The 27793-nt window shown below is 42.3% G+C and overlaps 1 long non-coding RNA gene across 1 annotated transcript in view; it reads left to right on the top strand.

The window, feature by feature from the left end:
- The window catches only part of LOC148003901 (uncharacterized), a 57190-nt gene that overhangs the window by 11213 nt on the left and 18184 nt on the right, over positions 1 to 27793 (top strand). The window contains exon 2 of the long non-coding RNA XR_015629276.1: positions 1448 to 1550. This is a non-coding gene — a long non-coding RNA (uncharacterized LOC148003901). The remainder of the gene's footprint in view (positions 1 to 1447; positions 1551 to 27793) is intronic.

Below are 27793 nucleotides of genomic sequence, written 5' to 3'. Positions count from 1 at the left end.
AACATTGTATGTGTGTGTGTGTGTGTGTGTGTGTGTGTGTGTGTGTGTGTGTGTGTGTGTGTGTTTTGTCTGCATGCATGTCTCTGTACCACATGCCAGCCTGGTATCATGAAGGCCAGAAGAGGGCATCAGATCAGATCCCCAGAAACTGGAGTTAGAGGTTGCTGTGAGCTGCCATGTGGGTGCTGGGAATGGAACCTGGGTCTTCTGCTGAGCTATCTCTCCATCTACAGAACTCTTAAAGAAAACTGACCACCCCTTTCCTGGAAGCTTTCAACTGCCAATATCTCCCAGCCTATAAACAGGATGCTATGTCTCCCTCCTCTCTCCATGGTAGGGATTGATCTAGCTTGTGGACGCCATCTTAATTGCTGGGAGCTCATATGTACAGCTATGCTACTGTGTATGGAAGACACTGTTCTTTGTATTTGTTCACTGTTTTTGCTTTTTTCAAGTCTTCCAGATCCTTCAGCCTTGGTGGGGGAATGGGCGGTGAAAAAATAAATTTCTATTGCAACTGGTGGCTTCTTATACAAAATACCCTGGCCCTCAATCAGTGAAATTCACTGCTTGACTAAGTTATTAATAATACGAAGAATGCTACTAATTCCTTCTTAAGGGTGACAAGTGGGGAGATACAGAGGTGGCTCAGCAGTTAAGAACACTGACTTCTCTTCTGGAATACCCGGGGGTTGGTTCCTGGCCCCCACACAGTGGCTAACAACCATCTCCTCCCTACAGTTACCATCTGTAACTCCAGTTTCAGGAGATCTGATGCCCGATCCTGGCTTTCATACTGACAAAGCAATCATACACATAGGAATAAAATTTTAAAAGGGGTGATGAGTGGCTAGAGAAATTATTCACTGGGTTAAACATTTGCTATGCAACGTGAAGGCTTGAATTCAGGTCACCAGAACACAGTAAAGCTAGGGGTGCCAATGTGTGTCTGTAGCTCCCATGCTGGGGAGAGATGGTGACACAGGCAGGCCTAGGGATCTCGCTGGCCACTAGTCTAGCCAAAACCATGAGCTCAGTGAGTTCAGCAAGTGACCTAGTCTCAAAATAGAAATAAGTAAGTAAATAAATAGGAGAAACGAATGAGAAAGACATCCCAACAACCACATCTGGCCTCCATATACACTCATTGACACACACACACACACACACACACACACACACACACACACACACACACAGAGGAGGGAAGAAAAGGGGAAGAATAGGACTGGGGTTCTCAGGGCAGAGCCCTGAAACTTCCCAATATTTAGTAATCAGAACAATAGGCCAGCAGGGGAACATAACAAGCAGCAGCCACTGAGGCCCCTTACGCTGGCCTCCCTCTGCCCCTTCTCTATTTTTCTCTAGGTAGGAGTAACTTATTCACCAATACACTTCGAAGATATCGTGATAATGGAAGGCTCCATTCCCTCTTCTTTGCCTGTAGGGAGCTGGCTGCCAATTCAGTCTGTGTTCTGCCCTGCCTGCCTATAAGAAATGCTCCAGAGACAATGTGAGAAAGCCTGAGATTTCTGTGCTTCTGGCAACGGGTGAGTAATTCTGCCTCATTCTGGAGTTCAGTACCACACAGCCAATTTATGTACAGCTCTAAGCCCTGTTTTCTGATACCAGGTTTACCAGAATAACGGTAATGTTCTATCTATGTCGGTGTGATCAAATTGTCTCAAAACTATGGGCAACAAGAACAGCCGTGTTCATCAGGTCCCCTCAGAACCCAACACTCTAAGGTAGATTTCAGACACGTATCATTTGCAAGATGTCCTACTCCAAAGAGTGTGCAGCTGCATTAGTTATGGAGATTTTAGAAAAGGGGAAGAAATTGTGATCATCATTTTGATGGAAAAACTGAAACCCAAGCCTTAGCCTGGCAGTGGCAGAAGTGTAGGTTGTCACTTGACTCCCACCTAGCCTGACAAGGACTGTAGTGCAAAACCTCATTTCATTCTGCCTTGCTTATTCCTGAAGGAAAAAAACAAAACAGAACATTCAACTATCTTCCAGAAGGCTCTTCTCTAAGTTTCAGGATCATTCTCTACATGCACACCTTGACTCAAATATGTGAGAATTTAAGAAAAAAGAAGGTATTTGCTCACCCAATGTCCCCTGTGCATCTTTCCCTCATTGGATGACTTCACTGTTTTACTGAAAGCTTTCCCTTCCCACTCCTGAGGTAACTTAAGGAATGTCTAGCATTGATTTGTGATGGCCAGCCTCAAAGGTGCCTTTAGCAGTACTTCCTTAGAAGTTTTCTTGCTACTGGGAATGCTAGAAGCCACAAGATCTTCCTCACTCTCAGTATTTTTACCTCCTTGTTGGCAACGAAGGCCTCAGATGGCAAGGACCTCTCCTCCCATTGCCAACCTCAAATTTAGCCCCAAGCACGCACAGCTTCTGCTTCCTGTTTTTCAAAATGAATGAAAGATTCGTGAAGTTTTTTATGAGAGCCCCTATCACAGGCTCATGTATTTGTGAGCTTAGTCCTCAGTTGATGAACTGTTGGTAAGGAGGGGCTACCTTGCTGGATTAAGTGTGTCCTTATTCAAGGTGTGTCCCTGGGCGTGGGTTCCTGCAGATGGGGATGAGGCTCTTAGCTACTTCTCCGTGTCTGCCTGTATGCTGCCAAGAGGGTCCCCATTAAATGCTTTCCTGTACATGAGTTGCCCTGGTTATGGTGTCTCTTCACAGAAATAGAATTCTAATACAGACAGTGTCTGTGTTAAACCTTACGTGATACAGCGAAATGGTGCTTGGGGGAAAATGTATAACAAGCAAATGCCTATGATACAAAGGAAGAAAAATATCAATGTCTAACTTCACATTCTGTATTTTGTGTATTAGGGCCACCAAAACTAACTCCACAGACTGGATGAGAAACTGCAGAAAATTAGTTACTGCAGTCCAAGAAGTCCAAGACCAAGGAGGGCTAGGGTTGGCTTCTGAGGAGGCATGTCCTGTTGGCCTGCTGCCTTTTTCCTGAGTGCTCACTTGGCTTACTCTCTGTGCATATAAGCAGAAAGCTGTGGCATCTCCTCTTTTAATCAGGAGACCAACTGTACCATGTAGGACCCTACCCTCCAACCTCGGTCATCCTTAATCATCTACCTAATGAACCTGTCCTCAAATAGAGTCAAATTGGGGGTTAGGACTTTAAAGTATGAATATGAGGTTAAGAGAGTTCAAAATAATGCTTAAGTAAAAAAAAAATAGGAGTAAATTAATGCTAGCACTCTAAGGAGAAAAGAGCATTGTGGGAGAGATAAACGAGAAAGAGAACATTAAGAAAGACAATCAGTGAGCAAAATGTTTGTTCCTAGGGAAAAATCAAAAGATTCACAATAGTTTGGCCAGACAAAGAAAAAATTAGAGGATATGCAAATAGCTAAATTTGGAAATTAAAACCGAGACCTTACTAAATATCTTCAGATTTATCTCTATTAGTTTCACCTGTATATGTGCACTCAGGTGTGCGCATGTGCATTCATGCATCTATGTGTGTCCACTGCATCCATGTGTCTATGCGTGTCCATATGTGCATTAGTACAATAAGTGCTCACAAAGGCCAGAGGCTTCAGCTTCCCTGGAGCTGGAATTATAAGCAGTTGTACACTACCTAACATGGGTGCTGGGAATTGAATTACATCTTCTGAAAGAGCAGTGAGCACTCTTGATGGCTAAGCTATTCAGAACCTTAAACTGATATCTTGCAGAAATAAAAATGATCATAAAAGTATACTATGAAAGATTCCACATGGTTATATACATCACAGATAAGTGGTATTTACCTGGGGATACAAAGTGGTTCATCAGCAAATCAGTACCGTATTCTACCTAATAGAGTCAAGGGGGGAAATTGTGACCATCTCAGCTGACACAGAAAAAGCATTTGACAAAATTCAACTTTTCTTTTCTTTTTTGGTTCTTTTTTTCGGAGCTGGGGACCGAACCCAGGGCCTTGTGCTTCCTAGGTAAGCGCTCTACCACTGAGCTAAATCCCCAGCCTCCTTTTCTTTATTTTAAAGAAAACCTAGGAATGGGAGGAAATTTCTTTGGTATGAAAGGGGATTTACATGAAAAGCTAACAATATCATAATTTATAGAATAATTAAGCATCCACCCAAAAATCAGAACTAAAACATTATTGTTCCATTTCTAGTGAACATTGTACTGGGAGCTCTAGAGAGAGAAGTTAGGCGGTAAGAATAAAAAGAAATCATATAGGGTTGGGGATTTAGCTCAGTGGTAGAGCGCTTGCCTAGCAAGCGCAAGGCCCTGGGTTTGGTCCCCAGCTCCGAAAAAAAAAAAAAAAAGAAAAAAAGAAAAAAGAAAAAAAGAAGTCATATAATCTAACAATAAAAGTAAAGCTATCTGTATTTAGATGGTATATTGAAAATTGCCACCCTGCCCCACACACCCCACACCCCTCTACTATGTTGACTGGCAGAGTTAAAGGCCGTACAGTCAACAGGGAAAGCATCCGTAGTATTTTGTTGTTGCTGTTGTTCGAAGCAGGTGTTCTCTGTGTGACATCAGTTGTATTTTTATACACCAGCAATAAACAATCTAAAAAGAATTAACTGGAAAATTCATGTGCAATAATACCCAAAACAACATTTTAAAAAAATAACTAAGGAGATCTAAAGCTATGGGACAGCACTGAAGGAATTTAGAGATTTCAATAGATTAAGAGACCTAACAATGCTAGCATGGCTCTTCTAGATTATTTACAGATTCAATGCAGTAACATGAAAGATCTAAAGGCCTTTTCTGAACAAACCAAAAAGTACATCCTCAATGTGATGGAATTTAAGTGGCCCCAAAAAGTCAAAACAATACTTTTTTTTTAGAGAGAAAATACACTTTCCCGTTTCAGAAGGTATAACAGTAAACACAGCTCACTTCTGACTTGCAGAATCCCAGATCAGCTGAGTGGGATTAAGAGTCCAGAAGCAAATCCATTCATCAGTGACCAGATGATTTGACAAATGTGTCAGAATCATGCAGAGGGCAAAAGCATTCTTTCCAAAACATGATGGAACCGGATGTCTACACAGGAGTGAGTGTAGACTCCTCCCTCACAGCGCACAAAACTAACTCAAAATGGTACAACAATCTAACAAGAAGAACCAAAACAATGCAACTCTTGGAGACCAAAGCAAGAGTAAATCTTCCTGATATTTGATTGGTGATTCTAAGTTTATGACACCAAATGCATAAACAACCAAATAAAAATTAGTTTATGCCAGATTTAAGTCCCTGTGCAAGGGGCATTATCAGGAGGGCCAATGCAGGAATGGAGACATGGTGAGTGCTCACCCACACTCCCTCCTCCTTCAGAGCACCAGGCCCTCACAGGGCAATTCACAAGCACTGCCAGTGCAGCTGCTGGGATCCATGCCCTCTTATGGTCTCTGTAGGATCACTAGTGACGAACTCACATGCAAACAGGCAAACTACTCAACCAAATACATAAAAGGCAGCATGGTCTCCCTCATATGCAGAATCTAGCAAGTAATGTTCCCTTTTCTTAAAGGGAAATAACAAGTGTCAGAAAAAATGTAAATAAAAATGTTTTATACTGATTGTGGGAATATAAAAAATAGTTTGGTGATTCTTCAAGAATTCAAATATAAACTTTTCATTCAACCAAGCAACTTTGCCCCTTTCAGCCACCAAATGGTTGAACCAGGAACAAGTGTGTGCAAGTCGTTCACGGCAGCACTGTCCACAAAATCCAAAAGACGGAAACAGAGTTCCTGGGGATGTCACACCCTCTTCTGGTCTCCACAGCAGCCTGCACTGACAGTCACATTCCCAGCACAGATGAACATGCATACACAACACACCAAACACATCATACCACACACACACACACACACACACACACACACACACACACCACACAAACAGAAACAGGTAATTAGAAATTAAAAATATAAAAGAAACCTATAAAAGCTATATCGATTATTGAACAGAATGCTACAGTTAAGACTATAATTTAACAATATTACTTGAGTTAAGAGTGAGTAGGTTTAAAGGCTGAAGCTAGTTTAAACAAAATATTTTATAATAATAACCAATATTGACTGAATATGCATCATTTGCTAGGCATTATTCTAAGGTTTACAAATACGTTGATGAATAGAGTCATTTATTAGTCAATTTTAATGGAGTACTTATCTGTGAAACTATGAAAACTTTCTTCACATGGCTGTTGCGGTATAACTGAAGGAAATCAGTGTCTGGGGGATAACACAAATGACCAGAGGAAACAGAACAGAAATAATCTTTTCACAGTGATGTGTTCTATAGCAATGAAAAGAATGGTAACAGGACACAACTGGAATTCTGGAACAATCACGAATTAGTGAAGCTAGTTGAAAACCTTAAAACATGGGTGTATCCCACATCAACTCCATATGATGTAACGGTAAACTGTACTTTTTAGAAGTAGATACAGGACTGTGTGGTCGCAGTTGGGTAGCACAGTGGGTAATTCAGTTTTAACTCCAGCTCTACGGGATCCCATGTCCTCTCTGTCTCCACAGGCACCTGCACTCACACGCCCACATCCGACACTCGAGATCTTAATGTTAGTCATAGATTCACATCTATGCTTTATCATTATAAAGCATATGCATTTATTATTTTTATATGCTTTATTTAAAACATATGCATTTATTATTTTTATATGCTTTATTATTTAAAACATATGCATTTATTATTTTTATATGCTTTATTATTTAAAACATATGCATTTATTATTTTTATATGCTTTATTATTTAAAACATATGCATTTATTGAACATCTATTTTATATCTGGCCGCCTGGTTTTAAAACAATTATTTTATAATCGATGACATTGCAAAAGACTGCACTTGGACACTACTGCCTCGGTGTGAGCGAGGAGCACATGTGCCCAGACTTGCAGGGGTTTCACGACCTTTATTTCATACTGAAGACAAAGTAAAACTCTTGACTTTCAAATGCAAGTGACATTTTGATCTATCTCTCCAAATAAGTTCCATACACTATACAGTAACTCGCTTTTCTTTTTTGAAAAACAAAACTGAAAATAGTAACACTACTGTTTCCCAAAGCAATGAAATCATCTTAACCTATAAAACCACAGACACCCACTCCATGTCCTCCAGACTAAGCCCGAGACTGAAAGCGTCTGTTTCAGCTCTGCCCCATCCTTCCTGGGTTCCAAGAGCCCCTTCTTTAATCGGTACTTTATTTACTTTCCCTCATCGTTCAGATCATTTAAATGACTAACGTTAAAGTACGCCCAGGTTGCAACTGTGCTTTTAGAACTATCTTATCCCAACTTATGACCTGTAGATTCAACAGAACATACATACATTTTATTGATATAAGTTAGGTTCCCTAGTAACATAGCCAAGAAATAAATTGGAATTTTAATTCCCCACATCCATCCAAGTGACAAAAACTAATAAAAACTATTCTCTCTCAAAAGTCAAATATATGCTCTTTGGTGGTTGGAGAAATAGCTCCGCGGTTAAGAGCTCCTGTTGTTTCGGCACACCGTGAACAGACGCACATCCAGGCAAAGCAAAATGCTCTTTAATTATATGCAAATTATAACATCTATCGCGGTTACTCGCGTTTCTTCGATCTTCTGCAACTTTCTGTTCACCCTCCTTGGATATTTAAGTCATGTGCTAATCCACAGGGTCAACTTTTTTGGTAAGAAAATTTACTCCTAGACAATATTACACTTGAATGATTCCATTCGGGTACAATCAAAGTACTGAAAACTCAACAACCTGAGATGAATTTACACTACGAATAGTGGGAAGGGGCGGGTAGGTAAGAACCCCCTCCAGATGAATGCTGTTCGAGCTCATTTTGGTGGAAAGCACATGGGCCATTAGGTCGAATGCAACCGCCATCGCAGATGTGGGTTGTCAGTGCTACTCATCATAGTGTAAATTCATCTCTGAAGACCCCGCAGGCAGGAGCAGTCTCCTCCCCCGTACTTTTCTACACTCAGATGCCGCGGGATCCGGGGAGCGGTCGGGTCAGATGCACTCCACTAGGACCATCCATTCCGCAGGCACAGAGAGCTTCGGGAAATGTCTCCCTTGTAGCCATGAGGACTTGGACAAAACAGATGACAAGTCAGGGTAAAGCACGTACTACGGAAACACTAGAACTCACAGAAGCCCCGACACCAGCGGTTAAACCGCGGCGTGAAGAGGCCCCGGGACTTCGGGGATACCCGCTGTCCCTTTAAGCGTCCCCGCAAGCCGGAAGTGACCGCACGGCGCCAGGATCCGAGCTCCTCCGCGAAGCGCCGCTTCGAGCAGCGCGCACGTCCGCGGCTCCGTGGGTTTCCTGCTCTTGCTGCAGTTCTCCGCTGCCAGTCCCCTCGGCGTTGGCATTTCGATCACTAAGTTCCAGAGACACGGCCTCGCTGTGCTCCAGCCTAGGCCAGGCCTAGTTCCGGGTCCGACCTGCGCGCCCGGCCTACTCTAGTGACGTACTTCCGGTGGCGACCAGGATCCACCTCGAGCATGACGTCCTGCGGCGTGGCGGTGGCGGAAGACACACTGGCGGGTGGGTGCGGGACTGTGTAGTGTGCTGGGAGGACAGCGAGCTCCTGCACCGGTGAGGGATAGTTCCACCACGGCTCGGTTTCTGGGGTTTCTAACTGTCTTGTGCGGAAATGGATAGAATCCACCAGGCCATAGGACCCGGTGCCTAACTCTCCAATCCTGTGACTGTGGCCGCGGCCGCCTGTGTTCCAGCGCTCCTGTGTCTTTGCACAGCCCAGTGCCCCTGTCGCTTGGCGCAGGAACTTTCAAAAGGATTTGAAAGGATTTGCCAGAGTCGTCCCAATCACCCTTTCAAAGCCAGCCTAAGAAAGAGCCACATGGTGTCACCCACCCTCTTTGACTATCTCGGGTTTCTTCCCGGAATTAGTTTCACACATTCTGTTTCATATTCTTCTCACGGGTTGTGCCTTTTGGATCGAGCCGTTCAAGCAGAAAGCAGCCACTTTCAATTTTTCTTTGTATCCCTCAAAATGCTGTATGCCTACGACTGTACCTCATAATCTGGTGTCATAACGCTTGTGTGTAAAAAATCTATTTTTACTTCTCACCCCTCCACAGGGTTGTTTGGTTTGTTTATTGTGTGATAACATTATTGCAGTTTAGGAAGCTAAAGAGGAAACAGCTTGGGCGATTAAACTGTGCGTATAAAGCTTCACGGGGGGGGGGGGGGTGGATGATGAGTGCAGGGCATCGTCTGAGCTGTGTCCACTTGCTTTGCTCCCTTAAAGTAATTGTCCTTGGGCAAGTCGCTTTACAAATGAAGTTGCGGCTTTCATTAAAGGCATTACTACTTAATCATTAAAATTTGGTTTAAAACCCGTACCTTCCCCCCCCCCGCCCCCCGTGTCAGAGAAGGTAAGAAGGAGGAGAGTTTGCAGCTTAAGTAAAGGCTTACTTGAAAGCCTCTAGGGGAGATCTGTGGCCATCTTGAACGTTCAGGAGTTTATCTTTGGATGGCCGATGTAGGCTCAGTGAGGTGCCTTGAATGCCTACTCAGGAATCTTCATATCAGTTTAAAAGCCCTCTCCCTCGCTGACAGTTCACACACCTGAGAACTGTGATAAGGGAAATGCCTAAACGTAGTTTAAGGATAAACGTAGTTCAAGGATGGGTTATAGTGACTGCCAGATAGCTATAGAGAAGTTTTAGAGTGAATCTGAGCCCTCCTCCATGAAGTTGCATGTACATTGGCCACACATACATTTATTTCTCTGATGATTCTAAGGCTTTGCAGTTTATTAGCCCTCGGAAATTTAACTAGGGCGGCAGATCAGGTCACTACAGAATCTACTCCTTTTGCTTCTCACAAGCACCGGCAACGGCTTTTGCAATTCCCCAACCCGATTCTGGTTTTGTGTTCCTTTCCCTGTTTTCTGGCAGTTTTTCTCTGCTCATAAAGATCATTTTTTAAGTCAGTGTTTAAGCTCACTCTTTGTATAATCCAAAAAAATAATTCATGCTGAAACCCTTTATCTTGGCACCAGAAAAATGCTTCTGCATCCAAATACAATGATGGTATCTGGTGTGGTTTTGTGTGCTTTGACTAGCTTTTCCCAAATGCCTGCCTTTGGTACTGTCGCCTTCCCTGCATGAAGGACACAGGTGTAGCAATGTGTTTCCTCTGAAACACAGGGTTACACATAAACATTCTGGTCAAAAGCCGAATCGTACTTAGGGGCAGCCATTGACAGGTGAGAAATGAATCAAGCTTTCAATGATTTTAAGATTTATTTCATTTTTACGTAATGAATGTTTTGCCTACATGTGTACATGTACATTCTGTGCACTTGGTGCCTGCCAAAATGATAAGATGTCTGATGCCCTAGAACTGGAGGCACTGGTGGTGGTTAGTTACCACATGGGTGCTGAGAACTGAATTTGGGCACTATACAAGATTAATAAGTTACTCTTATCTGCTGAGCCATCTTTGTAGTACTGTACAATGCCTGGACTTTAACAAAGTTTTGTTAATTTTAACATTAATTGGGTTTGGGTCCTACTTGGATAATTTCAAATAAACACCAAAAAAAAAAAAAAAAAAAAAAAAAAACCCAGCAACATGATTTTTCTGTAGCTTTTCTTTGGATCGTCTTTGTGATCCTCACCAGCAAAAAGAGGACAGGGGAAAACACAAAACAAAATGGTTATGTGGAAAGGAGGCAGTCAGTGACTCAAATCAGATTTGTAACGAACTGTCAGAGAAGCTGATCCGTAAGTAAATGGCTTATTCAGTCCTCTCCTGAAGGGTCTTCCTTCTCCAGGATACTGAGCCACACTTCTCCCTTGGGTAATCTCACTTGGAGATCGAGTTTCTCTTCTGTGAGTCCTTTAGTAATGGTATCTCGTCTTGTTGATTCTTACTATGTGATCTTCAGCATACTTCTAATTTGTGATCACCATCAGTGTAGCTTCCTATTACTTATATTTCTTCAAAAAGAGAGATTTAAGAGAGATTTTCAGGTAGAAAATCTTAGATCTCTACTAAGTTGATTTTTTTTTTCCGTCTTTGATTTTTTTTTTTCTCAGAACCTTTTGGATTCCAGCCTCAGCAAGCTCTAGCTTCTAAGCGGGTCTGAAGTGAGGTGGAAGTCCTAAAATATCAGTGATCCCCCATCCCCATCTCCAAACATGTTTCTCATAGAGCAGGTATAAATGAGCCTTGCTTTTCAGTCTCAAGTTTCCAAGTTTTTACCACTTCCAGGTCCGAGGTGAAGTACATCCATGTAAAACCACTCAACAGAGACTAGATTAGAGGGAGTTGGGAGAGTGCTCATAAGGTATAGGAGGGGAAGGTCTATCTCAGGAACACCCACAGCACCTATTAAATTGGGTCTCACTGACTTTGCTTCAAGTGGGTCTTGGAGCACATTGATAACACAAGAGCTGTAATTATCTCAGTGGCCATTGGAGCCAGTCTTCTAGGCCTAGTTCTCAAGTGTACAGAAAGCCTTCTCATAATAGACCCTTTGGTCCTATGCCTAGAAATTTAGCTGCCTCTCATGCGCTTGTGGTTCTGTCACACCCTGGCCCCTGCTGAAACGGGGAGCAAGGCTTACTCCCCAGATGCCCGTGTGAGCTCTTTACACTGAGACCCTTGTATCCTCCCCTGGTACTCAGTTGTCAATACAGTTTCTGTTCTTAAACCTATCTCCTGGTGGTTGGAGTTGGTGCCCAGGGTTAGTAAGTAGTAAAAGACTCGTGCCCCTTATAGGCAACTGAGTAAAGCTGGGAGGGTCATCAGGGAAAAGCCACTCAGCTACTGGCACCTGACTGCCTTTGGTTTAGTAGTTAACTCATAACAAATCACAGGCAGCTTTTCAAAGCAGAGCCAAATAATAGACTTTTGTCTTGTGATTTGGTTTGGTTTGGTGGCAGGTTGTTGAGACTTGACTGTCTTGGCCAAACTGAGACTCATACAACTTTGGTTTTAGATGTCTTAATGTCGTGCCCACTAATTGGAGGTAACATGCTGGCAGAGCAGATGACCATGAACTCAAATACAGCAAGATCTGCCTTCCTCACATTGACAGGCCTGCTGTCGGTCCTCTCCACAGACTAAGCTTTCATCAGCATCACCATCATCAGGGAAGGCTATTTAAAAAGTCTCAGACTGTTACACTCAATCTCCAGCAGCTCGGACTAAAGCATAGGATGAAATTCAAGGATTTACATCTCTAAAATTCCTACGTGATACTGTGTAAGGATAAATACAAAATAGGGGTAAAAAAAACCTAGTACAGTGAAAAGAGATCTGCCCACCTTTCCTGGGCCATTGCTTTGAAACCTTAGAAACATTGTCTTCCTGTGTTTCTCTGAAATTCATGTACATTTTTCTGAAAGCCAAGTCAGTTTCTCACTTTTACAAACTGAGAGTGGGCCCCTCCTTGACCTGGGAGCCATCTCGATAAAATTTTATCATGAAACCTCTGTCTCCCAGCTTCCTGGAACATTGTCCACCTCGGTGAATACTTGGTTCCAGACGAAATCTACCCCCAGTAGAGAGATTGGAAGTCTGTTTTTAACTTTGAACAGTGAGCAACTTGGTGGGTACTGAAATTGCCAGGTCCATTTAGGATGGCCTCTGTAGCTAGTGATGCTGTCAAGTTCTTATACTGGAAAACTAGTTACATTGAGAGCATTTATATAATGGGTTCCATCAGTGTAGCCTTAGGGTGAGACTTCCTTCTTGGCAGTCTCCTCAGCAGATGTCCAGTTATACATGTAGCATCTGAGTATAAAGCTTATTCAATAAAAAGAGAACTGAAACCTCTCTCTGCAGACTGGTTGGAAAGACACTTATATTTGTATTTTTCCAGCAATAGTTGAGGCCAAACTTAGAGATCTACTGCACCATATAAGGTTGATTTGAAACATTAAATTTCTCCCTAGTTCTTTAAGCCTTCTCTCATGGTTTGTCAAAGACTCTTTAAATGTTTGCCTTACTGAACTTGGATTCTGTCACCTGCCCCACCTCAGTCCATAAAGTCGAGCATTCCCTTTCTGCTTTCCAAATCAGTAGTGAGTCTTAGAAAGAGAATACAAAAGTCACTGGAGCATGGCAAAGCCCACATTGTTATGTGAACAACTGTATGGCACAGACTGATATACACTAGGGAAGGAGCTATGAGGAAGGCAATACTGACTAGAGTTTATGACTAGGAAGAGGGGGAAATGCGACAGGAGAGCGCTGGAATGGAATGGTAAAGGTGTACCTAGTCCAGCTGTTGGAGTCAGGGTAGCGTCCTAGGACAGTTGACTAAGTTATTATCCTAAGGGCACCAGGTGATGATACTATGGCAGTATCAAAGTGAAGAAGCAGTTTGAATCTTATCAATATCCCCATCATCAGAATCCAAATGCAGATTTCCAAATGAGTTTGGGAAAATCTAATTTATTATTTTGGGATTAAAAAAAAAGTAGCTGTAATCAACATGACCAATTGACTGGAATTGAGAAAGGCTGTATGTGGTTAGGAGGCCGCAGGCTTAGTGCCACTCCCCAGTGTAGCCACAGACACGGAGACACAGAGGAAGCAACACAGGAAGTGTGACCCTAGGTTCACCCAACTTTGATCAGTGTAACAAGATATCTGATAAAAACGAGTTACAGGGGAGATTAACTTTGTATCTTTGCAGAGATTTCAGGCACCAGGTCATATCATCTGCTGCCTTTTCACTGTCTCACTGGACACTGTTGCTCAATGCCAACTCTTTGTTCAGAGATACAAATGTCTGCACATAAGTATAAAGAAAGAGTTTTCAACTGTTTAGAAACAATAAAAGGTAATGATATTTTCCATCTTCAAAATCTTATTGAAAATGAAAATATTCATTTAAAGTTATGAAAAATGCATTCTCTGACCTTTAAAGTTTGGCAAGCCCCAAAAGAGCAAGACAATTAAAGAAGACAAACAAAAATTCTAAGAAAATATATGAAACTTGACTAACAGGCACGCTCAAGATAAATGGCATCTGCATGAGTTACTGGTGGACTTATTATTTTCTGGGTTCTGAGAAAAATGTAATGAGTGGCGGGTGTTAGGTCATCCATGGCCAGTAAGAATCCAGCCAGCGCATGGCTTATTTGGTAACTGATGTTTGTACAGAGAAAGAAAATAAGCAGAGAAAACAGGAGAAGGGGTGCGGATTAGAAAGGGGCCCACGGTTAGCTCATAGCCCTAGAATTCATCTCTCAGGGCAGGACATGGAAATATCTGCAGAGGCAATGAGCTAACATGTGCTCATCCCAGACTGTCTTAGTCAGGGTTTCTATTCCTGCACAAATATCATGACCAAGAAGCAAGTTAGGGAGGAAAGGGTTTATTCAGCTTACACTACCACATTGCTGTTCATCACCAAAGGAAGTCAGGACTGGAACTCGAGCAGGTCAGGAAGCAGGAGCTGATGCAGAGGCCATGGAGGGATGTTTCTTACTGGCTTGCTTCTCCTTGCTTGCTCAGCTTGCTTTCTTATAGAACCCAGGACCACCAGACCAGGGACAGCACCACCCACAGTGGCTGGGTCCCACTTGATCACTAGTTGAGAAAATGCCTTATATCTGGGTTTCATGGAGGCATTTCCTCAAATGAGGCTCCTTTCTCTGTAATAACTTCAGCTTATGTCAAGTTGACAAACGAAACCAGCCGGTAGACAGATAAAGCAGGCCCTGAATCTGATTCTGTTTAAATCCTTACTAGGAAAGGAGAGAACACAGATAGAATCAGAGGAGAGGAAAGCCTTATAATAAGAGGGGAAACTGAGTGATAGAGCTTCAAGCCTTAAAGCCAAATACTGTCGGTAGGTGCCAGAAATATCTATGAACAACATGCGACTTGTGCCCTACTTATGCCCTGAACCAGCCTCTAGAATAGTGAAATATTACATTTCTCTTTTATTAAGGCATGAATTTCGATGTTGTTGCTGCCATCCAAGGAAACTATATGTTGTTCAAAAACTGAAATATTTAAATGAGTATTTAGTTTTAGAAAGTCAAATGATGTCAAAGAGAATGTTGAACCATTGTAATGGTGTGGACCACAATTTCTAAATCAGATACTATGTTCAGCGTTTATGTTTGCCAACAACATCAAGCAATGTGACAAGTCATATATCCAAATACACATTTCACTACAAATGTTTAGTCGCCTTCTAAAGAAGCCTGAGAATGCTAACACTGGAATTCAAGCAATCATACGTCTTAAGTTCCTTCATTCATCATGAGAATAGCTCAATATCAGAAGAACCCAGTATAATAAAAGACCATAGTAAGGATTGAGAATTGCAGGAGTCTCAGAAAAAGGGGTGAGCTGCAGTTACTGAGCACAGCTCTAGGAGTCAAGGATACTTACTTGAGAGAGTTGTCATGCTTGAGCCCTTGAGTACAGACCATGGCAGTCTCTGGGCAGCGTGCTCCCTCTGCCTCAGTCTCTGGGCAGCGTGCTCCCTCTGCTTCGTGCTTCCTCTGCTTCGGCTTCCCTTATGTGTTTCTTCATATTTTCTTTGTGGAATTTGTACGCTCAGGTTAGAATTAGTTCTACGCAAGGAGTTACAACTTCATTTTTTGTTTAGTAGTTAAACTAAACTACCATTAGATGAAGTGGTGCCCAAATACAGTCCAGAAATGAAATGCACAATGCACATTACTTAGGAATATAGACATCAAATTTTGCTTTCAAATTAAACGTTCTTTACTTTGTGAGCAATTCTGTGCTCATTTAATATAAGCATACAATTCAAGAATGTCCTTAAATGTCATCACTTAATGCTCAAAATGAACAGGTTTTTACATCCAAAACACGTAGCTAGGGAAATTTGATTACCAGATATTGAGGAACTGACCTATCGTTGAATTAAGTTTTAAGTCAGTTTCATCATCCTTAGATGTATAATCTTGTTCCTTTAAATATTTCTTTTCAAAATCCAATTTTAAATAGTCTAATGTGGATCACTGTTGAATATTAAAATACATATACTCACAGGAAATTACTATAAAATTTTATTAATGTTCTCAGAACTCAATAAATTGCTTTTAAAGAGCAGGTGGACCACCCAGATCTTGGCATCCAATACTGTTCTCCAATAAAGGGAGCCAGGACCTTTTCTAGAGACAGACTATTCTGAGAATGGAGCCAAAAACACACAAGCTAAGCCCAGAACTAAAAGGAAAAGAGATGACCGGGTGGGAGGGATTCCACAGGTCAGAGTACTATTCTGAGACACAAGTTGAGTGAAAGGATACGTGTGGTGCTGAGTCATAGGATCACGGAAGACAATTAACATCGGTATGTCCAAACCCACACCAATAAATGACCGATAATTAAATGAAAGAGGGAACGTGGCATCTATCTTAAAGAATTTTAAACCATTTATACAGATTCTCCATTATGGAGGGATCAGAGTTCATGAGTATGGGTGGGGTGTAGTCACTTGCTTCCAAATGTATACAATGTATACAAAGATGGTCTAGGATCCACCCGCAATGAAGAAATCTTGCCAGCATCATCAGTAGTGGTAAGGCATGCGTGTGCCTTCCATCAATTGTGACGACCGCAGCATTTCAGCTGAACAAACGGAATGTCTCTCTGCAAACCTACAGCTTCGGTTCAACTGCAAGAAAATTATCAGACAAACCAGAATTGTGGAAAATTGCATAAAATTGAGAACATCGTGATACATGAGAGGCAAGAAACAGACAGATTCCCATGGTTGCCTAGCTTACACCTAGAGAACCCCAGCAAAGGCAGGTTGTCCCCCAAGTTGAGAATGTGCAGAAGTCAAGACTCCTAGCAAAAATTCATGGACATAAGACTCAGGAATGACAGAGCTTTGCAGACAAGACTCAAAATCAACAGAGGAATGTCTGAGGTCAGCTGATACTAACACACATGTGGGGAAGAAGCTAGGAATGCCTGAGATCAGCTGCACGCTAACCCACATGGAGGAGATACGATGGAGGCAAGAAGGGAGCCTGCAGAGCAATCCTGGGTCTCAGTCCATCACAGATAGTGTGTTTCTTCAGAGAGTCCACGGAAGGCTGCTACCTCAGAAGGGTTAGAAGGTTCACCCTGGAGTCAAGGCTGTGCTGCCCACCCCCACCAGAAAGTTCTAAGGTTTAAACAAAATCAAACTGCTTTTAAGTAAATTATTCATATCTCAAAGTTTAATAATGTTTAAGAAATATGGAAATAGCTTGTCCAATAAAGTAAAATTCATAATGTCCTAAACCAAACCAAAAAAGTAAATAATTAAACATTTTTACCAGGTATATAAAGAACCATGGGACCTCACCAGAGGCAAAATGAATGGTATTACATAATCCTGAACTTTTAGACACTAAACTATGTGATAAAGAACACTGTTATGCTTATAATGTATCCAGACTCTAGTACTTTATTACCGCAACTAACAGTGGACTATTCAGATGTCATAGACCTCGTGCTCACATTCCTTCCAACTGATTGTGAAAGGAAAGTCCTGGACTTGTCTTTGCCTAGACTGAAACACAAAAATTACTGCCAGGTTTGGTTACCCTTAACAACGCAGGTGTAATCTGGCTACCGTGATAGTTAGTTACATTCCACTGGAAATTATTTTATTGATCAGCAGTTTGAAAATGTACGTGTGCAAAATAATCATCCGTGTTACTAAGAGTACCCTCGTGGACTCCACGTCAGGCCTCCAGATTCAGAATCTCTGGTGACAGACCCTTTAAGGCTGACTGTGACATGGGACTTTAAGATAGAGGCCCTATCTTAAAGGGAAAGAAAGATGTAATCACGGTTTGGCAGAGAGTAAAAGTGCTTGTTACCAAGTCCTAAGACCCGAGTCTGATCCCTGGAAGAGAGTACTGACTCCCGAAAGTTGTCCTCTTCCTCCGAGAAACAAACACTATGGTGCACACATTCATGCACGTACATTCACCCACTAATTAACTAATTAAACAAAAATTAATGTATTTATTTACAATATATACATACATATATGTAGCAATAGTAAAGAAAAGGAGGCTGTGAATCTGAGAAGGCAAACCTGAGGGCACTACAGAAAGGGGTATAAGAGAGAAAGGTTAAAGCAGGGGAGATAGTGTGTGTGTGTGTGTGTGTGTGTGTGTGTGTGTGTGTGTGTGTATGTGTGTGTAGGATGATGTCATACAGGGGAAGGCAGGTACAGGGTAGAACGAGGCCTGTCATTGGACAAGAAGGAAAGATGGGCAGAAGAAAAGTTTTAGAGGAGGAGGAGGTGATTGGAACAAGAAGGAGCGAGGCAGCCGAGAGAACATGGAGGAAGATGTTAGGATTCCTCTCTGCACATTTACAGGTTGTTATGAATATTCTTAAGGGATGGATGTGTACAGGGTTTTCTATGTCTAGATGAGCAAACTGTATCTTATTTAGTTGGGCAATTGTATCTTATCAATTGGGTCAGAGGTTATTGTGGTGTGTGTTCTTTCATGTGTCGATTTAATTGAGTTCAAGAGAGTGTGGTGGCTGGACACACTGGGCGGCCATGGAATTGGGATATGTATGCCTGGCATGGTGGCAATTTGCCTTGGGAACTAGATGGCTAGAGAGATCGTTGCCGGGCACAGAAACTAGCCATTGGCAATGTGATATGGGTTGGAACTAAGCGGCTGAGACACTTTGCTGACTGGAATGAAAATATCCAACAGAGGCCATGTGGCCCAATGGTGCCAGATCTAGTGTGGAATAAAAGAAACCTTTTATAATTAATTTTACTGCAACATATATATATATATATATATATATATATATATATATATCTGTGTGTGTTGCAACATATATACAATATGCAATATATATATGAAACATATATACATATATAATATGTGTTATATAGTGCACCACCACACCTGGCTGTAGTATATTTTTATTGGAAATTCAAACAATATATTCTGATCATGGTTTCTACTCTCCCATCTCCTGTCAGATCCTTCCCACACATCAAACTCCATCCCATCTTTCTCTTAGAAAGCAAACGAAAAGCAAACATGGTGGTTTGAATATGCTTAACCACAGGGAGTGGTACTCTTAGGAGCTGTGGCCTTGCTGGAGGAAGTGTGTCACTGTGGGGGTGGGCTTTGGAGGTCTCCCCCTATGCTCAGGCTCCTCCCATGCTGAAGGGAGCTTCCTCCCAGCTGCCTGAGGTTGCCAGTCTTCTGGTTGCCTTTGGAACTAGATGTAGAAGTCTTGGCGCCTCCAACACCATCTCTGCCTGGACGTTGTCATACTTCCTGCCTTAATGATAATCGAATGAACTCTGAACATGTAAGGCAACCCCAATTAAATGTCCTTTGTAAGAGTTGCCTGGGTCATGGTGTCTATTCACAGCAGTGGAAACCCTAAGACAATACATACCAGAATGAAAAAATAATAATGAAGAAGCACAAGAAGCAGACACAGACACAAACCCATAACTCATAAAACACAAAATTGGAAACCATATTCTATTAGCAAAAGACCAGTAAGGTAAAAAAAATGCACAAACAAAGCAACATGACAAAAAATAATATAGAAAAAAACATCAAATTAGTTTTGTGTTGACAAATACTGCTGGGCATAGGTTCAATGAAGAGAGAATCTTATAAGCACCACTGTCAGTAAAAAAGCCTAGACAGGAAATAGGAGGTGGGACACTGGCAGGAAGAGAGAGGATTCTGGGAAATAGAGGATAAACCAGAGATCCAAGAACACTCAGAGGAGAGAGGCCATAGGGATAGCCTGAGGAGATGGACATAAACCAACAGGGAGATGAACTTAGGGAGACACTGAGGAGACATAGAAAAAGAAGCTGGCTGGGACAGAAGGAGAGGTAACTAGCCACAGGGTAGACAGAATAGTTTGAATGGGTTAAATAGGAACTAGTCAGGGAAGGAGCCAAAGCTTATGGCCAAGGCATTTGTTTATTAATAATCGGTCTCAGACTTGATGTGCCAGAATGGGGGGGATACCCAGGGGAGAGGGTGAGGGGGAAGGACTCTAGGAGGGAGAGACTGGGATGTTAATCAACTAATTAATTAATTTAAAAAATCAGTCTCAGAATCATCATTCCAGGAGCAGGACTGGAATGAGAAAATGGATTTTAAAAAATTATTTTAACGGCCCTACATTCAATTGTGGTTTACATACGGAGTGGAATCCCATTATATAAAACAAGTCTTTCCTTTTCGAGCAGTTGTGGGGGGCAGAAAGCTTCTTGGTTCAGGATGGGAGCTCTTGTTTGCATCCACATCACGGCAGAACCCCACCACCACCACCACCACCACCACCACACACACACACACACACACACACACACACACACACACACACACACACTGACTCTTTCTAAATGAGGCCCGGGATCGGGGGAGGGCAGGAGCGGGGCTTAGATGAAGACATCGGGTTTTGAGCCAAGCATCCAGAAGTTTCTCACTCTCTGCACATTGATCTGTTGTGGGTCTCTGTATTTGTTCCCATCTATTGGAAGATGAAGCTTTTCTGGTGACGGCTGACTGAGAGACACTAATCTATGGGTGTAGCCGAATGCTGTTTGGAGTAATTTTATTGCTGTGTTCCTTTAGCAGAGCAGTAGTATTCGGTTTTTCCCTGAGGCCGGAGTCCTATCTAGTTTCGGGTTCTTGGCCACCCAAGCGGTGTCAGGCATGGGTTGTTTCTTGCTGTGGGCCTTAAATCCAATCAGACTGTGGTTGGTCACTCCTATAATGTTTACATCACTCTCGCACAGTACATCAGGCAAGCAAGTCACAGTTCTAGATCGCAGGATTTGTAGCTGAGTTGGTGATTATCTTTCTCCTCCGGTAGTGTGTGCAGATAACCTTCCTGTACCACCAACGCTAGTTAGTACACTAGTCAGTGTGGTGACCAGGCAGTAAATAAGGGCTCTAGTTAGGCACCATTCAACTTCCCCATGTTCACTGGAAGATGTAGGCGTTGTCTGTAGTAATGGGACCTCACCATCAGTTTTGGGAGAGCGATCAATAGCCTTGGCAGCTGTTTAGGGGGTTCCTTGGGGCCCTTTATCCCAGGACTCAATCAGACGAACCCATTCCTGGCACTGAAGCTTTCACTAGGTAACCAAGATGCAAGTTGGACCTTCTCTTCCCTGCTGTTTGTTGAGTCCACTTGGCTTTGATCATCTATGTACACATTTTAAGAAGTTTCTACAGTAGTAGTTTTCCACAAGACCCCCCAAATGGCATATAGAGTTAGCTGTCCTTCCCCATAGTCCCTCCCTTACACTCTTCTTCCCTCCTCTCCCCATTTAATTTCCATTCCAGTCTCCCCCGTTTTCCTGTAACTATACTATTTTCCCTTCCTTGGTAGGTAAGGAACCTGCCCACCACCACCACCAAGACCCTTGCTCCATAACTAACCTCTGTGGCTAGGTGACTAGTAGCATGCCTATCAAAAACTTAAAAGATAAAAATCGACATATAAGAGAATTCGTAGCAATATTTGTCTTCTGAGTTACCTTACTCAGGATGATATTTTTTTCCGTACCTCCAATCATTTACCTGTGGGTTTCATTTTTCACAGCTGAATAATGTTCCATTTCAGAAATGTACCCCATTTTCATTCTCCATTCACCAGTTGATGGACATCTAGGTTGTCCCAAAATTCTGGCTGTCATGCATAGAGCAGACAGGAACATGGGCGAGCAGGTGTTTCCTTTGGCTCAAGAATGGTATAGCTGGATCTTGAGGTGGATCTATTCCCAATGTCTTTAGGAGCCCCTGTACTGATTTCCATAGCAACTGTACAAGTGTGCACTCCCAGTAGCAACAGACAAGTGCTTCCCTTGCTCCACATCCTCGCCAGCACCTGCTGCCTCCACATCCTCGCCAGCACCTGCTGCCTTTTGTTGTAAATGATCTCGGCCTTTCAGTATGAGATGAAATCTCCAAGTAGTTTGGATTTGCATTTCTATGTTGGCTACAGATGTTTAACATCTTGAATGTCTCTCAGCCATTTGCATTTAGTCTTTTAAGAACTCTTTTAGTTCTGTATTCCACTTTTAAATTGGGTTATTCGTTTTCTTGATGTCCAGTTTTTAGAGATTTTTTTTATATTTTGGACACCAACCCTCTGTCAGATGTGTAACTGGTAAAGATCTTTTCTCTTTCTGTAGCCTACCGCTTTGCCCAAATGATGATGTACTTTGCACACAAAAGCATTTCAGTCTCCTAAGGGCCCGTGTATAGGTGCCTTACTAAGGTGTCCTGTTCAGAAAGTCTTTTTCTGTACCAATTAGTTAACGTTTTCAAGTCCATTCCTCACTTTCCCTTCTGTATATTGCACTATACTTTTCTATCTGACTACTTTGCTGTAACTATTGATCAGCTATAGAAGTTTCCCAGTGGGGTTTTTAAGGATTTTCATTATTAAATCAGATCATCTGCAAATAAAGATACTTTGACTTCTTCCTTTCTTATTTCTGTCCCCTGGCTCTCCTGAGTTGTCTTATTGCTCTGGCTAAGACTTTAAGTATGATATTGAATAGGTATAGAAACTTATGCTTTCTTTTAGTAGAATTGATTTGAGTTTCTCTCCAGTTAGGTTGATGTTGGCTATGTGCTTGCTTTAAATTCCCTTTATTGTATTGAGGTTTGTCTACTGTATCCCCAGTCTCTCCAAGACTTCTGTCATGAAGAGATGTTGTAGGTTGGCAAAGTCCTTTTCTGCATATAATAAAATGATCATGTGGTTTTGCCTTTCAGACTGTTTATGTGGTGGGTTACCTTTATCAAATTATGAATGTTGAACCATTCCTGCTTCTCTGGGATGAGACCAAGTTGATCATGAAGAATGATCTTTTTGATGTTCTCTTGGATTCTGTTTATAAGTTTTTTATTGATTTTTTGCATCTATGCTTACAATATTGTTCTGTAATCTTTATTGGTTGTGTGTGTGTGTGTGTGTGTGTGTGTGTGTGTGTGTGTATCAGGAGTATAGTGTCCTCATAGAATTAGTTAATGTTCTTTCAGATTCTACTTTGTAGTATAATTTGAAGAGTATTGGTGTTAATGATTCTGTGAAAGTCTGGTAGAATTCTATGCTAAATAAATCTGTCTCTGGGGTTTTTATGGTTGGGAGACTTTACTGCTTCTATTTCACTAGGGACTATGAATATGTTTACATTAATTAATTAATTAATCCCTGGAGCATACATAATAGGATAGTACCCACTCCTGCAAGTTGTCCTCTCATCTCTACACAAACACTGTGGCACACATCACTCAAGCACACACATACTCATGTCCATTCATTAATTAATTAGACATAAATTTTTTTAAAAGAAGGATGCAATCATTCATGTTTGGGAAAAATAATTTGCATTAAGCCTTTAAAAGAAATATAAGCTGGGCACCTTTTATGATTGCATCCCAGTATTTGGAAGACTGAAGAGTGTGGATCTGGGATCCAAGCACAGCCTGGACTACATAGTGAGATGGTCTCCAAACAGGGAAATAGGTGGTTCACACAGGGAGGCAGACAGACAGATCAATTTAATAAAAATTAATAAGCCAAAGGAAAGAAGATGAAAGGATAGAATTTGGTAAAGGACTCAGATAACGAGAGAAAAAATGCTGCTATGCCTGGGCCTAGGGCTATTCTATGGTAAAGCTGAAGTGGGAATTTCTGGATATGTCATGTGGTAGAGACTCACGTGGTATTTTGTTGAGGCAAGACCTGTGGAAGAACATGTGATGTTCAGAGAGAGCATAAACAGAACTCAATGAAGAGTGATAGCGCCCTTTGCACATCTAGCCTTGCAACACTTAGTTGGTCTCATGCCTTTGCTGATTTTCGATTCATTGAGAGAAGTGCAGCAGAGAACTTCTCCTGGCATCCTGGCTGGTCCTGGTCCGTCATGTTGACAGGTTCTGATTTGGCGGAGGCCTGACAGTTTCTGCTGGATCATGGCACTGCTGCAGATTTGTGTTTGGTATCCTGACACAACTGAACTGGACTTCTGGTATTCTGACAGTTGGAGACTGGAATCACCCCAAAGAACAGCTTCTAAAAAGGTCCACATCCCCCTGTCCTATTTGCCGTCTTTTCTACCCTACCTTTGAGTGGTGGTCTAGATGGGGAGTTGAAACATTTGAGAACCCTCATTAAACGTAGGCTTTGAAAAACCGAAGCCTACATAAAGTAGCCTGCCTGGGGTCAAAGGTCAATCTCTAGAGCCACAAAGAATAACACAGATATATGAATTTAGGAAAAAAGAGTTAGTGTTGTGCATTGTGAATGACAGTGATGTCTTACTGTAATAAAAATCTACTTCTGAATGGCAAACTTAGAAAAGGCATTTAATACCCAGGTTGGGTAGATTTTGCCTCTAATCCCAACATGGAGGAAGCCAAGACTGGAGAATGACAAGTCTAGAGACAGACTTGGCTGCACAGTGAAATCTTGACTCACCCCAACAAAACAAAACTACGTATGTAAACCACAAACGGTAAATTTTATGAAGCCAGGCCGAGTGGCCCTCATCCTGTGAGCTCAAGGCCAGGCTGACCCACAGAGAGAGTTTCAAGAGCCAGAGTTACATAATGATGCCCCATCTCAAAAAACAAAACAGATGAACAAAATTAACTGATGAAATCATATTGTATAGAACCAGCTTGGCTATCACCTGATGGCACTCTGTTCTCTCTCTCTCTCTCTCTCTCTCTCTCTCTCTCTCTCTCTGTGTATGTGTGGGTATGTGTGTGTATGTGTGTGTGTGTGTCTGTGTGTGTCTGTGTGTGTGTATCTGTGTGTCTGTGTGTCTGTGTGTGTCTGTGTGTGTGTCTGTGTGTGTGTCTGTGTGTCTGTGTGTGTCTGTGTGTGTGTATCTGTGTGTCTGTGTGTCTGTGTGTGTCTGTGTGTGTGTCTGTGTGTGTGTCTGTGTGTCTGTGTGTGTCTGTGTGTGTGTATCTGTGTGTCTGTGTGTCTGTGTGTGTCTGTGTGTGTGTCTGTGTGTGTGTGTCTGTGTGTGTGTCTGTGTGTCTGTGTGTGAATGTGTGTGTATCTGTGTGTCTGTGTGTGTGTCTATGTGTCTGTGTGTGTATGTGTGTGTATCTGTGTGTGTGTCTGTGTGTGTCTGTGTGTGTGTCTGTGTGTGTATGTGTGTGTCTATGTGTGTGTCTGTGTGTATGTCTGTGTGTGTATGTGTGTGTATCTGTGTGTCTGTGTGTCTGTGTGTGTATCTGTGTGTGTATGTATCTGTGTGTGTATGTGTGTATCTGTGTGTCTATGTGTGTGTATCTGTGTGTCTGTGTGTGTATGTGTGTGTCTGTGTGTCTGTGTGTGAATGTGTGTGTATCTGTGTGTGTGTCTGTGTGTGTATCTGTGTGTGTCTGTTTCTGTGTGTGCATATTGAGGAGTGAATGCTTAGAGTGTATTATATTACTTAAATGAAATATTCCATTCAGCCTATCACTATGCACAGTGAATATAGTATTACGCTAGGCATGGCGGGTGTAGTAGTATACACTAGTAGAGTAAGTTTTTAGACTTTGTTTTCATTTTTTATTTGTGTGTGTCTGTATTTGTGTGTGCCACACACGTGTGCCCGGGGGTCCTTGGAACCACCCAGAGGGCACTGGCTCCTAAAAGCTGTCATGAGCCCCCTGCTCTGGCTGGCAGGAGTGAAACTCCTGTCCTCTGGACGATGACACCGAGCATCTCTGTAGCCTGTAAGATAACTGTCTGTGCATCTGAAAAAAATCAAGTGTTAAAATCCATCTCTAGGGCTGGAGAGACGGCTCAGTGGTTGGGAGCTCTGACTGCTCTTCCAGAGGTCCTGAGTTCAATTCCCAGCATCCCCAAGGTGGCTCACAACCATCTGTAATGGGATCCGATGCCCTCTTCTGCTGTGTGTGTCTAAAGACAGCTACAGTGTACTCATATACATTAAATAAATAAATCTTTAAAAAGAAACCCCTCTCTATTAATTGAAAGTGAAAGGACTTTATTTTACACTGCAGTGTCTTTTTTACCTTCCAAACTAAAATAACTCTCTTGAACAGTTTTGGTTTTATTTTTATGTGTGCCCCTCACCTCGCTGACCATGACAGAGAGCTGCATCTCTGACGAAGTTGTTCCTCATACTGTGAGGGCAAAGTCCGACCGACCTCAAGTTCTTCGGCTATTTCAGAAGTTTGTAGGATAGATTGAAATTAAATTAGTTTTGTGCATAATTAGTGAGTTCTACGAAACCGTAACTCAAAGAAATAACATCGTGGTGGCAAAGAAGATGCAAATAACCACTAGAACGAAGGCACGAAATGCCAGGTCATGGTCTCGGTGACTCCACAAGGAGCGTGAACCCTGTGAAGGTTTCCCTTTCTACAGAGCGAGATTTCAGGTGGCTGATCTGTAAAATTCCTTCAAAAGTCAGCGTTGGATTATGATGCATAAATGTAGTACGGATATGTTTCCTGTTTGGTTTCCATTTTGCTGCTCGTGGATATTTCACTCAGTCGATGCTCCCTGTGCACACTATGAGATGCTCCTCTCAGAGCAGAAGAGCCTTGCAAATCAGTAACCCAGTCTGGCCAACCTCAGGATGAGTTGTCAGACCCTAGCAATTCCACAGAGACGTTCGACTTCCATCTGACTAGGGGTCCTTGCTTTGTTTTAGAAATAATATGCCTTCCCAGTGAGAAATCACTCTGCTCTCTTAGAACTCTTTAAAAGCACTTGTCTGCCCAGGGCTAATGCCCAAGGAACAGCTGACGATGAGAAGAAACTTATAATAACTTATATACACTGTTCTGGGGTCTTTATTGCTGTAACAAAACACCATGACCAAAAAGCAAGTTGGGGAGGAAAGGGTTTATTTGGCTTACAATTCTACATCACTGTTTATCAACTAAAGGAAGTCAGGACAGGAACTCAAACAGGGCAGGAACCTGTAGGCAGGAGCTAATCCAAAGGCCACGGAGGGGTGTTGCTTACTGGCTTGCTCTCCTAGCTTGCTCAACCCACCTACTAGTAGAACCCAGGACCACCAGCCCAGGGATGACACCACCTGCAATAGGATGCCCCCTCTCCCACATTGATCACTAATTCAGAAAATGCCTTACGGCTGGATCTCATAGAGGCATTTCTTCAACTCAGGCTCCTTCCTGTCTGATGACTCCAGCTTGTGTCAAGTTAACACCTACTACACCATAGGTTTCTGTATTTTACATACACACTTATCTCTAGATCTCCTTTAGATCCTGGCCCCGAGTTACACGAAAAACCATTTAAACAGAGACAGGAGACTGCGAGTCTGGCCGCTTGGACAAATGGGGAGTTTAACACAGCAAAAATATTGCAAGATTTAAGTACGCCTGCATTGTTCTTTTTGAATAGTTATTGCCCCGAGTTTTCTCGCCTGTCTGACAGAACTGTGAAGAGAACTGTGGGCTCTGTGGTAACCCAGGACATTCCTTTTGACCTTATGCTGTGCCCTTGAGCGTGTCAGAGGCATGCTGTTTGGGGATGGGCCTAGAGACTGGTGAGCAAACAATTACATGCTAGCATTATAAACTCCACTGTCCCTAACAGGCGACTTATCCTCGGGGTATTTTAGAGGTAGTGTTCCCTTAGCTAAATTCTACTTTGCATCATTTAATGTCTCATAAGCAAATCTACTGGAAAATCTTTCATAACGTCAATTCTTTCATTTTGCGTTGT

The sequence above is a fragment of the Rattus norvegicus genome, chromosome 9 (assembly GCF_021556685.1).
Source record: "Rattus norvegicus strain SHRSP/BbbUtx chromosome 9, alternate assembly SHRSP_T2T, whole genome shotgun sequence".
Taxonomy (NCBI): domain Eukaryota; kingdom Metazoa; phylum Chordata; class Mammalia; order Rodentia; family Muridae; genus Rattus; species Rattus norvegicus.
This window is presented reverse-complemented; position numbering and strand designations above follow the sequence as displayed.